The sequence below is a fragment of the Scyliorhinus torazame genome, chromosome 14 (genome assembly GCF_047496885.1).
Source record: "Scyliorhinus torazame isolate Kashiwa2021f chromosome 14, sScyTor2.1, whole genome shotgun sequence".
NCBI classification, from domain to species: domain Eukaryota; kingdom Metazoa; phylum Chordata; class Chondrichthyes; order Carcharhiniformes; family Scyliorhinidae; genus Scyliorhinus; species Scyliorhinus torazame.
In genome coordinates this window covers 85,914,598-85,926,968 of record NC_092720.1, presented here as the reverse complement: position 1 = coordinate 85,926,968, position 12,371 = coordinate 85,914,598, and the positions used below count along the sequence as shown (strand labels likewise).

Here is a 12,371-nt window from a genome sequence, read left to right as displayed (position 1 = left end):
CAGACATGGGGAGAAAGTGCAGACTCCACACAGACAGTCACCCGATTCTGGAATTGAACCCGGGTCCCTGGTGTTGTGAGGCAGCAGTGCTAGCCACTGTGCCACCATGCCGCCCAAATGGATAAGTACAGGATAGATAGGTGACATGGATTGCAATACCTCAGAGCTATTATCTTTCTACAAAGGCTGTTTCAGGGGTTGTATGGTTCTACTGTCATTATACCCCCCCTCCACGTCCCCCCCAACCCCTATCCCCAGCAAGGTAAATCTTTTGCTTTGAACTTATTGTTAGCTGAGAACCTCAACTGAAAGAAATTTCAAGTCACTAAATGAAGATCGTCCACTTGATCAACCATAGATTGAGTCCTGAAATAAAATGTCCTCTCTCCCTGGAATTTGCAACTTAACAAAGGTCTTTTAAGATAAAATATACATAGAGTATATTATAGCAGAATAAACTATTATTACATTTTCCAATTTCAGCTCTTAAGAATTTTAAAAATGACTTAGAATTCTAGAATATTGTTTTTATATCTGGGCATGAGGATATAAATGTGAGACTACAACTCTTTTATACTTGTTTAATAAATGTTTACTGTTAAGACCAATTATAGATTACACTTTATAAATAAGGATTATGTGAAAGCATAGATGGTAGCGAAAACTATAACATGCCAATAATGTTTAAGTTAATGTACACAACTGGCATCCATCGTAATAAACAGTTTGGATACACAAGCAACCTTTGAGTCAAGATATAAATTCTTGTTAATTGGAAGTGTTTTTGACTCAAACCAAGGAGAATTATAAAAAGAACTCGACCCCTGGGTCCAAAGATGGCTGAAGGGCGCACCCACCGTGGTATATTCTAAAAGATGAATTCAAAACAAGCTTCTGTCATGTATTGTTTTCTTACATAATTAAATTAACCTTAGCCCTTATCAAACGTAAGAACCTCAAGGACTATGCTACCCATGTCTAGAAAATACAAGTGGCTGGCTGATTGGCTGCCGACCTTCCAAAAGTAAAGGCAATCCAAGCACTTGATATGAGTTTCCACACTTGATTTCCTGGCAATTGTTTAAATGTTGTGGCAATTTTTTTTATGTTTGAGCAGCGTTCTTCAATTGTTTGCCTATTGATCTGATTAACATCTTAATTTGCCCATCAGAGGTGTTCGTTCTGTTACCACAGGAGTGTCTCTCATTTTAATGTCCAAATTGGGCATTGTTCAGAAGGACACCTCTCTCTGAATTCCCAGTCTCTCCATTTCTTGCTGTTATTATCTCACCCCTCATTCGTTCTCTTAATTTCCTTTCACAGCTCCTGGTTTCTTAAACACGTCTCCAAGCCTCTGTCCAGATGTTCAGATACACTGTTGAATTCCCTTCTTCCAGCTAGCCCATGTCTGCCTACAGCTGAAGGCTTGCACTTCCGATGTCGAATTACAACAGCCCTTTTCCCAGTTCCTGAGTGTAGCACAATCAATCACTCACGAGGCGAGATGAGATAAAGTCAATCGATGGCTTTATTATGCAGACTTGTTCCCCAGCAGCTCGGTTACAGAATGCAGCTGCTGGGAGAACCCGGGTTCTTATATTCCGCCTTACTGGGTGGAGCCAGCAGACGGCAGATCCAATCAGGACCCAGTGTCTGTCCACCAATAGCCTCTTGGCATCACAGGGTACCGTAATACCCCTAATACATACCACCACATTCACCCCTTGTTAAAAAAGAACCCGGCAGGGTGGTGGGTCGTATGGTGGTAGGGGTTTACAAGTTCGGTACAGGGATTCCCTTAATACAGTGGCTATGCATCGATATCAACTGTTAACTATTTACAATGCCGCTTTTACTGGGCCACTGAATTATTTACAGATCTTGCTTTGTCACGCAGATTCGATGAGTCGAATAGGTGCCCTGGTCATCCTTGCCGATCGTCTCAACCCCGGTGGTGGTGCAGGCGCTGGCTCGGGCACTGTCGTCTCTGGGAGTGTCGCGATGTTTGTTCCTGTTTCACTACTCCTGGGCGGGCACGGGAGAAGGACCGATCCACCCGGGAAGGGAGCGGCTGTAGTGTGCGCCGGCAGGAGGGGGGGGGTGATTGGTGTTGGGGGTGTGTGGGGAGCTCCGGCGGGCGCTAGGTCCCGCAGGGAGACCGTGTCCTGTCGGCCGCCGGGGATGCCACGTAGGCGTATTGAGGGTTTGCATGGAGGAGATGAACCCTCTTGACCAACGGGTCCGATTTGTGCACCCGCACATGCTTTCGGAGCAAGATGGGTCCCGGGGCTGCCAGCCAGGTCGGGAGTGACGTTCCGGAGGAGGACTTCCTAGGGAAGACAAGGAGGCGCTCGTGAGGTGTTTGATTAGTTGTGGTACACAGCAGTGACCGGATGGAGTGAAGGGCATCCGGGAGAACTTCCTGCCAACGGGAAACTGGGAGACTTCTGGACCGTAGGCCAGTAGGACGGTCTTCCAGACCGTTCCGTTCTCCCTCTCTACCTGTCCTTACCCCTGGGGTTGTAACAGGTCGTCCTGCTCGAGGCGATTCCCTTGCTGAGCAGGAATTGACGCAGTTCGTCGCTCATGAAGGAGGACCCCCTATCGCTATGGATGTAGGCGGGGAAACCGAACAGTGTAAAGATGGTGCAGAGGGCTTTAATGACTGTGGTCATGTCGGGGCAGGGGATGGCGAAAGGAAAACGGGAGTATTCGTCAACCACATTCAGGAAGTACGTGTTGCGGTCGGTGGAGGGGAGGGGGCCTTTGAAGTCCAGACTGAGGCGCTCAAAGGGACGGGAAGCCTTTATCAGGTGCGCTCTATCCGGTCTGAAAAAGTGCGGCTTGCACTCTGCGCAGATTTGACAGTTCCTGGTGGCTGTTCAGACCTCCTCGACGGAGTAGGGCAGGTTGCGGGTCTTTATGAAGTGGTAGAACCGAGTGACCCCCGGGTGGCAGAGGTCCTCGTGGAGGGTTCGGAGACGGTCCACTTGTGCGTTGGCAAATGTGCCGCGGGATAGGGCATCGGACAGCTCGTTCAGCTTTCCGGGACGATACAAGATCTCATAGTTATATGTGGAGAGTTCGATCCTCCACCGCAAGATCTTGTCGTTCTTGATCTTGCCCCGCTGTGCATTATCGAACATGAAGGCTACCGACCGTTGGTCAGTGAGGAGAGTGAATCTCCTACCGGCCAGGTAATGCCTCCAATGCCGCACAGCTTCTACTATTGCCTGGGCTTCCTTTTCCACTGAGGACTGGCGGATTTCTGAAGCGTGGAGGGTACGGGAGAAAAAGGCCACGGGTCTGCCCGCTTGGTTTAGCCAGAGCTACGTCGGATGCGTCGCTCTCAACTTGGAAGGGGAGGGACTCGTCGATCGAGTGCATCGTGGCCTTTGCAATATCCACTTTGATGCGGCTGAAGGCCTGGCCGGTCTCTGTCGACAGGGGGAAGGTAGTGGACTGAATTAGCGGGCGGGCTTTGTCCGCGTAGTTGGGGACCCACTGGGCGTAATAAGAGAAAAAGCCCAGGCAGCGTTTCAGGGTTTTGGAACAGTGAGGGAGGGGGAACTCCATAAGGTGGCGCATGCGTTCAGGGTCGGGGCCTATGACTCCATTACGCACTACGTAGCCGAGGATGGCTAGACGGTCGGTGCTAAACACGCATTTTTCCCTGTTGTAGGTGAGGTTCAGGCGTTAGCGGTCTGGGGGAATTTGCGGAGGTTGGCGTCGTGGTCCTGCTGGTCGTGGCCGCAGATGGTGACGTTATCGAGGTACGGGAACGTGGCCCGTAAACCGTGCTGGTCAACCATTCGGTCCATCTCCCGTTGGAAGACCGAGACTCCGTTAATGACGCCGAATGGAACCCTTAAAAAGTGGTAGAGCCGCCGTTTGCTTCGAAGGCAGTGTACTTGCGGTCGCTCGGGCGGATGGGGAGCTGGTGAAATGCGGACTTAAGGTCCACGGTGGAAAAGACCTTGTACTGTGCAATCCGATTGACCATGTCGGATATGCGGGGGAGAGGGTACGCATCCAGCTGCGTGTACCTATTGATGGTTTGACTATAGTCTATGACCATCCTCTGCTTCTCCCCGGTCTTTACAACTATCACCTGAGCTGGCCAGGGACTATTGCTGGCCTGGATTATGCCTTCCCTCAGCAACCGCTGGACTTCTGACTGGATAAATGTTCCGTCCTGGGCGCTGTACCGTCTGCTCCTAGTGGCGACGGGTTTGCAATCCGGGGTGAGGTTCGCAAACAGGGAAGGCGGTTCAACCTTGAGGGTCGCGAGGCTGCAGATAGTGAGTGGGGGTATAGGGCCGCCGAATTGGAACGTTAAACTCTGGAGGTTACACTGAAAATCTAACCACAGGAGTGTGGAAGCGCAGAGGTGGGGGAGGACATAAAGTCGGTAATTCTTAAACTCCCTCCCCTGCACCGTGAAGTTCGCGATGCAGAACCCTTTTATTTCTACGGAATGGTATCCCGCTGCCAGAAAAATCTTTTGGGTACTCGGGTGGATCGAAAGAAAACAGCGTCTTACCGTATCCGAATGGATAAAAATTTCCGTGCTCTGTAACCAAGCTGCTGGGGAACAAGTCTGCGTAATAAATTGTAGCACAATCAATCACTCACGAGGCGAGATAAGATGAAGTCAATCGATGGCTTTATTACGCAGACTTGTTCCCCAGCAGCTCGGTTACAGAATGCGGCTGCTGGGAGAACCCGGGTTCTTATACTCCGCCTTACTGGGTGGAGCCAGTAGGCGGCAGATCCAATCAGGACCCAGTGTCTGTCCACCAATAGCCTCTCGGCATCACAGGGTACCGTAATACCCCTAATACATACCACCACACTGAGTTTATTAATCATTCGCCCTGAATATTTATGCGAGGGGTTCTTACAGATGCTGAGTGGGGACCTGTCCGGAATCTCTCAGAGCTTGGTGCTGAGGTGGATCCGCGCCTCATATGCCCGGTCGCCACAATACAATAACACCAGAATGTCCGGGCAGCAGGGTTCGCCACCATCACTGAGATGCCCCGTGTCCAGGGGGTGATCGAAGTGATGCACGTCGCCCTACGAGCAGTGGCCCATGACAGGCCCGTCTTCACAAACCGAAAGTGGATCCACTCGATGAACATGCAGCTGGTGTATGACCATAAGCTGCACATTATGCACGTCTACGCCAGATACCCGAGCAGTGTGCACAACGCCTTCATTCTGGCACACGCGACGGTTCCAGACCTCTTCACCATGCACTCCCAGCTGAGAGGTTAGTTCCTGGCCGACAGGGGTTATCCACTGCGATTGTGGCAGAGGACACCTATCCGGAGGCCAAAGACAGACACGGAGACCAACTATGACGCCATGCAGCAACCAGGGGCATGATCGAGTGGTGCATCGGCATCCTGACGATACGGTTCAAATGCCTGGACCACTCTGGAGTGGCCCTCCAGTATAGTGCTAGGAGGGTCTCACACATTGTGGTGGCCTGCTGCGTCCTGCACATCATCGTGTAGCAAAGGGGCGATGTGCTGGAGTAGGGACATGGATGCAGGCCTCGTCGACGAGGAGGATGTGGGGGGTGCCCAGGGTGGCCAGGACATGGGGCCCGGGCAGGCACAGGATGCCGCACAACATGTGGGCCAGGGCCGACACGGACGAGACATTCTATTCTCCTCCAGATTCACCAACTAGGAGGTCTGGCCAGCATTTGGATATCCCATACCATCCCACACCCTCCCTAGGGCCAGCCACCTCCTCCCATGAACACCCTCACTGCGCAACGCCCCCGGCCCCCTTGCAACCTCCTCTATGATATCTACCTGCCTCCCTAAGGGGTGAGGGCCCTGGGTTGGCAGCAACAGCGGGTCTGGCCAATGGGATGGCTCTGAGACTGCATCTCCACAAGAGATGGGACTGCCCTTTCCAGAAGCCAGAAACCCCGTTCAGACGGCATCTAGTCCCTGGAGTTGCCCTCCGACCGTCCACCCCCTTTGGGGTTCCTACCTCCACATGCTGTACTGCAGCACAAGTGTGTGGTGTGCACTATATAGTGCTCCAGGAGTATCTTCGCTAAATTGCCCAACTGAGGTGAGTGTCTCTGGGATTGTGGAGGGTGTTGGAGACAGCTGTGCTGGAAAGTCAGTGTCGTCCCGAGACAGCGGGTCGTGGGATCCCGTCCGTGTCCTCCTCCTCCTCGCAGTTGGCCTCCTGGGGTTGAGGTTGTGGTTGGGGTCGTGGGGGGGGGGGGGGGGGGTGGCATCAATGTGCTATTATCAAAAATGTAAGAACCGTCTAATGTTAATGAAATGTCTAGAATTGCCACCAGAGGGAGCTACGGTTACAAGTATATAAGGTATTGATGCTAAGCCTTGTGGGAGACGGTACTGCAGGAGTTATCTAGCGACAGACTGAAGTAAAGATAGAGTGAATAAAAGCAGATGATTATTTATAAGAGTATAAAGATTAGTTGTAGATGAGTGTAGTTTATATGTTAATAATTAGCTGTTTATTATTTAGGAGTACGTGTTGAATCCAAATTGGTAGTGTTACTAAATTTATAACTTTGTTCAAGTTCAAGCTATTTTGTGGTCTTTGTGAACACTATGCCAACCATCCTGAATTAAGCAACACAAAGAACACCACAAGCAGAAGGGCCCACATCATTGGCAGGTGATCCCGCAAGACAAAGCATGACGCATGATTGGATTGCGGGTGTTAGTGGATGGGGTAGTGTGGGGAGGGCGATGTTAGGGGTGAACGGGTCAGTGTAGTGGTGAGGGTGGATGAGACAGTATGGGAGTGGTGTGGAGGTGGTTAAGGGGTAGGGGGCAGTGTCGGGTGCTGGGGGTGGAGGGGGTGGAGGGGGAAGTGGGGGGGTGGGGGTGGTGACACACGTGCCATGGGGAACTCAGCGGGTTCTTACTTGCTCACTCAATGCCGATCTCCGCTTTGGCGATTGCCCGCTCACTGCGCCCACCGATCAAGTCCAGGGCCCACTGCCCTACTGCGGTGAAGGGCTGCAGGTCCGGCGGTCCCCTTCCGGTTTTCTCCTGTGCGGTTGTGTGTTGTCTTCTCCTGGAGGGGGCGGGGGAGACAGAAAACGCACAGTGTTAGACAGTCGGACGCATGCAACACAGTGAGCAGGTAGCTGGTGGTCTTTGTAGCGAGGGAACCTGGCCATGGCAGACAGTATTGCTGCTGGGAGGTGATGTAGGTTGGGAGTTTGGTCGCCTTCCGGGGATGAGGGGGTGGGGGGGTGGTGGGAAGGGAGGTGGTGGTGGGGTCATGGGTGCGTAGGACGGGGTTAGTGCCAGAGCACAGTGCTGCCTACTCACACTAGCTGCCCTGAGGAGATGGTGCCATTTCTTCCTGCACTGCTGGCCGGCCCACAGCGCTCACGACCTCTCCTACCTGTGCCCAGGCCTGGTGCACGGCAGCAGGTAGCAAACGTCTCCCCACCCCAGAGGACAGGGTGGCCCGCTTCTCCTCCACTGCATCTAGTAGGATTTCCAGTTCAGCAGAAGTGAATCAGGGTGCCGCACTTCTTGCTGTCATTTTGTTGGCTGGGATGAGTGTGTGCGGGGAGCAAAGTGCTTCTATGAGGCTGCAGCCTGCCAGCCTCTCGAGTGCCAATCCCAAATCTAGCAAATCAGACACCATTTTTCAATGGAATCAGTTGTGCCCACATGGCCACGGTGCTAGCCCCTTAATGGTCGGTGGATTGATCTAGGAACAACGCCAATTTTGCTATCATCGAAAACCACTGATTCAGTCTCAACGTCAGCTTAGTTTCAGGCATGGAGAATTCCGCGGGTAGTTTTTTACTTGGATTCATGTCAGGGTATCGAATACCAAACATCTGATTTGGTTCCCTTTGTTCCTTTTTCTTCCCAAAACTTACACACCCGCCTCTGCAATTGAGGAAAAAAAGGAAATGTGGACCCTTACATGAAGAGGCTCCATGGGAATAAAAAGTCAGCAATACTCCTGAGAGATGTGTATGAGGTCTGGGACACTCCACTTTGCTAAACCAAGTACATGAGCAGGGATCGATGTCTTGTGTATGGGAAATCCATTAATTGAATACCAGTTGCCTCACTGAATTAGTGCTCAATGCGGTGCAGAAAAGACAGGATGATAATTGTTAAAAAAAAGAGACATGTTATTGAAGCTTCTTGTCTTGCACTCATCAGGACAAGATGCAAGAATACCAATGTATGGAAAAACAACAAATGTACACTGTATGAAAATAGAATGATGATTGGTTAGTAATAATAATACACTTTATTGTCACAAGTAGGCATACATTAACACTGCAATGAATTTACTGTGAAAAGCCCCTAGTCGCCACATTCCGGCGCCTGTTCGGATGCACAGAGGGTGAATTCAGAATGTCCAAATTACCTAATACCTTGTCTTTCGGGACTTGTGGGAGGAAACCGGAGTGCCCGGAGGAAACCCACACAGACACAGGGAGAACGTGCAGTCTCTGCACAGGCAGTGACCCAGCCAGGAATTAAACTTGGGACCAGGCGCTGTGAAGCCATAATGCTAACCACTGTGCTACCATGCTGCCCTAGTAAGTATATTCTAACTGGTAGAGGCATTACCATGGAGAATGTACCAGTTTCTAATGATTGCCAGTTAACTACCAAGCATTGTTTGAAATTTAAACCAACCAGCTTAACTCTGATTGACTCGATCATGTGACTGTCTCTCACTTCTGCTACCACATGACATTGGTTTGAGCCCACACCCCCAGAGCAGCCCTGTTCCCCCAGAGCATGGGCCCCAGTGTTTTATATGTTGTGCATGCACTCCAATCCCTCCACTCAGGCTTTAGTGGTGATCTACCTATTTCTAGCTTCAATTGAGGCAGGGAGGTGGGTGGTAGGCAAACTGCTCCAGAGAGGGGGGGTTAACAGTTCAAACGTGATAATGAAGTTGTAAACCTTATTATCATTCAGCTTTTCAACTTTAATTGGGGATAGCCGGGTTTCCCGCACCTTGGGAAACCATCCTACATCTAGGCAGGACTTCCTCCTACATGAGGCCATGAGGTGAGCATCTTTACACTTATCCTGAACCTAATGAGGTTACTTGAGCAAGTCCTGCGACAAGACACCAACTATGGGCCCCGACTGACCTGGCCAAAAAGGCCTTAATTGCTCAAGACCTCAGGCCTCATCCTAGCCCTCCAGTACCCTTCCATCGATTTCCTATTCTACATCCTACCCCCATCCACACTCCCCCCGGCCACCTCCCCCCCACCACCATTTCCCTTCAAAACTTTCACCCCACCCAGGCCTCCGACATCCAATGTTGGAGAGTGCGTGGTGAGGGCGCTCACCAAGTCATAGGACCGCGATGTGCAAATAAAGCAACTCTGAAGATCAGGGGGATCATCAGGTGCCCAGAGGTAATCCCCTTTAAAAGTCAAGGCCGTTGACCATCAACATTAACAGGCTACCAAGTCGACCAACCTACTTCTGAAGCAGATGTTGCTTTGTTCATACTAATTCTGCTGAGTTAAAATTAGCCAAACATAGTTCTTTCTAATCGAGTTTATAATTTCACTACACCGACTACAGAGACAAACTGTTCACCCCACTAGTATTGTATTTCTGGTAATGCACTGGAATGCTTTTCTTTAAGCTGAAAGTTACACAAAGAATTTTTTTACAAGGTTGTCCATCAGATGTTGACTTTCCTGGGATTGAAATCCAGTATCATTAATATTTTAATGAGAGTTTTTCTTTTTCAAGTTATTCTGACTAATGGAAAGATAAAAGCCAATGTAGTTGTGTCAGCCTGGGCTAAACATTTAATATTTAGCTCTGTGTCATTGATTAAAATACCAAACAAACAATCCAGGGCACTCTAAGGTAATTGTATCTGTCTCTATTTTCAGAGTTCATATTGGGTTTCCAGGTGGCACAACTCTCAAATGGCACTAAGTGTCAGGAGGAGAACGGGAAGGACTTTACAATAATCAGCAGTTCAGCCGAATGAAGGTCAGACAAATGCTGACTCTGCCCCTCGATTGCATTAAACGCTATCCTGGAGGCCGTCGATGTTACCTTGTTGAACAGCCTTGAACACAAACACAGGAGTCTACCAGAAAACAAGCATTCTTTACCTTTGCACCATCTACTTTAGCTGGAAATTTAATTTCATTTTGGGTCCAATATTTTAGTGATTCCTTGCAGCACAATAACAAGGTCACCTTGCTCGAACCTTCTTTGACTGAACTATTTCAAAGCAAGCAGTTAAACAATACCAATATCACATGAAGACCTTGACATATAAACAAACTAAAATCATGCATTGCATTCTTGTTTTGTTTTAATGGTCTCAATTTTTGGTCAAACATTGTGTTGGCTTTATTATTATAAGAGCATGAGACCATAAGAATTAGGAACAGGTATAGGCCATTTGTCCACTCACGCCTGTTCTATCATTAATAAAATCATGTCTAATCTTCTGCCTCAACATCCCACCTTCTCGCTGTACCCCATGTCCTTTATATCCCTTAAGACCAAAAGATCTATTGATCTCTGTCTTGAATATGCCCTATGACTGAGCATCCACAGCTCGCTAGTTTGTTCAAACCCTCCTTGCGAAGGCTTACAATCCAGACTGACTTCACAGTATGTGGTGGTATGTATTAGGGGTAATACGGTACACCATGTGTCGACAGGCTATTGGTGGAAGGATGCCAGGTCCTGATAGGATCTGCCACCTACTGGACTCCACCCAGAAATGCCGGTATAAGAACCCAGTTTTCCCTCCATTTCCCTCAGCAGTTGCATTCTGTAACTACGCTGCTGGGGATAAAGTTCTGCTTAATAAAGCCTTCAATTGACATTACCTCAACCTGCCTCGCGTCATATTGATGGTGCTACACAGTACAATTAATTGTATCTTCCAGATGTGGATTAAACATAATTTGTGTTTGCCAGTGTAGCTGAACATGGAAGCTAGTATGTGAAGCTGGTATCCTGGAAAGACATCTTGAAATGAACCAAAGGGTCTTATTCACCTGAACATCTCCTTTGAGGGAGAGTTAGGACAATGTTATGTGTGTGAAGTTCAAATAATCTGATCGACTTTAATTGCAGCAAGCTCTCATGGGTTAATATATTTCATAAACACATCATGAGAATTAATAGAATATTCTTCTACATTATATATGGTTGCAGTATTAAAATAAAGCTATCTTTGTTTCACTGTTACACGTCCACTACGAAAACACATTTCTGATCTGCAGGCCTTCAAAAGTTATTAATGGTGCAAAAGATCAGTATGATGGTGCTGCTTGAGCTAGGATAATGTAGCTTAGAAATACAGTTTAAAACATTATACAAAATCTAATAGACCATGTTATATTGTGAGGCAAGGGACGAGGCTGTGTTTCCTCGCAAGGGATTTATTTAACGAAGAACTATATACACAGAACAGTATAGCTACTACACAGGTCTTATTTCAATGACTTCCAGGATAACTCTGACCAAATCCCAACAGCCAGGTTCACGCCTAAACACTCAATAGGCTAATGTTTGCGCTCTCCGACCCCATGGTCTGAAGGCCTGTCATGTGGCCTGCGAAGTATTGCCTCTTAAAGGCCATGCTACCACAACAGCTAATGAACGAATTCTAGAAATGTTATAAAATGAAAGGTAAACATTAAGCAATTGTAACAAAGGAAAAAAAGCACATGGAACACAGATGTTCCAGTTCTATTCCACTGACACCAAATGTATATGAGTACATTCATGAAAATACTTATCTTAAAGGGACAAGTCCATTACAGTGGGTGACCATTGCTGGACATCTAAAACGCATAACAACCACTGTCTCAAATCAGCAGTGTGATAGACTTGTTTATTATCAAATACTGGGAGGAGAAATCCCTCGCATTCAGCAGGAATGACGGGGAGTGATCCCCAAGATTGCTCTTTCATCTCTTTTCCCCATTCTTCATAAAATTGGTTTGACCTCTGTCATAATATACACCAGTATATCATGGTGCAGACACACACACTAATGGGCACACAGCAAGACCAATCAACACACACAACACCGCAGCCAATCACCAGTTAGAGCACACTCACTATATAGACAGAGGGCATCAGAGTTCCCGCTCATTCGGGATGCAGCCTCTCAGAAGGACAGAGCTTAAAGCCTACAGCACAGATCTTCACCATGTGCTGAGTGCATAGACTGGTTAGGACAGGCATAGGTCTTTAGTTTAATCTAACATCGTGTTAACCCACAGTGAAAGTATGCTCGACAGTTTCGAACTTAATAAAATAGTGTTGTCCTATTTTAAGTGTTGGTGGCCTGTATGTGTTCCATGGATC

General features: G+C 48.5%; 1 long non-coding RNA gene across 4 annotated transcripts in view; it reads right to left on the bottom strand.

The window, feature by feature from the left end:
- LOC140389314 (uncharacterized) overlaps positions 1-12,371 on the bottom strand; it is a 144,138-nt gene that overhangs the window by 65,070 nt on the left and 66,697 nt on the right. For all 4 annotated transcript variants that reach the window (XR_011934338.1, XR_011934337.1, XR_011934339.1 and 1 more), the window contains exon 2: positions 6,932-7,083. This is a non-coding gene — a long non-coding RNA (uncharacterized lncRNA). The remainder of the gene's footprint in view (positions 1-6,931; positions 7,084-12,371) is intronic.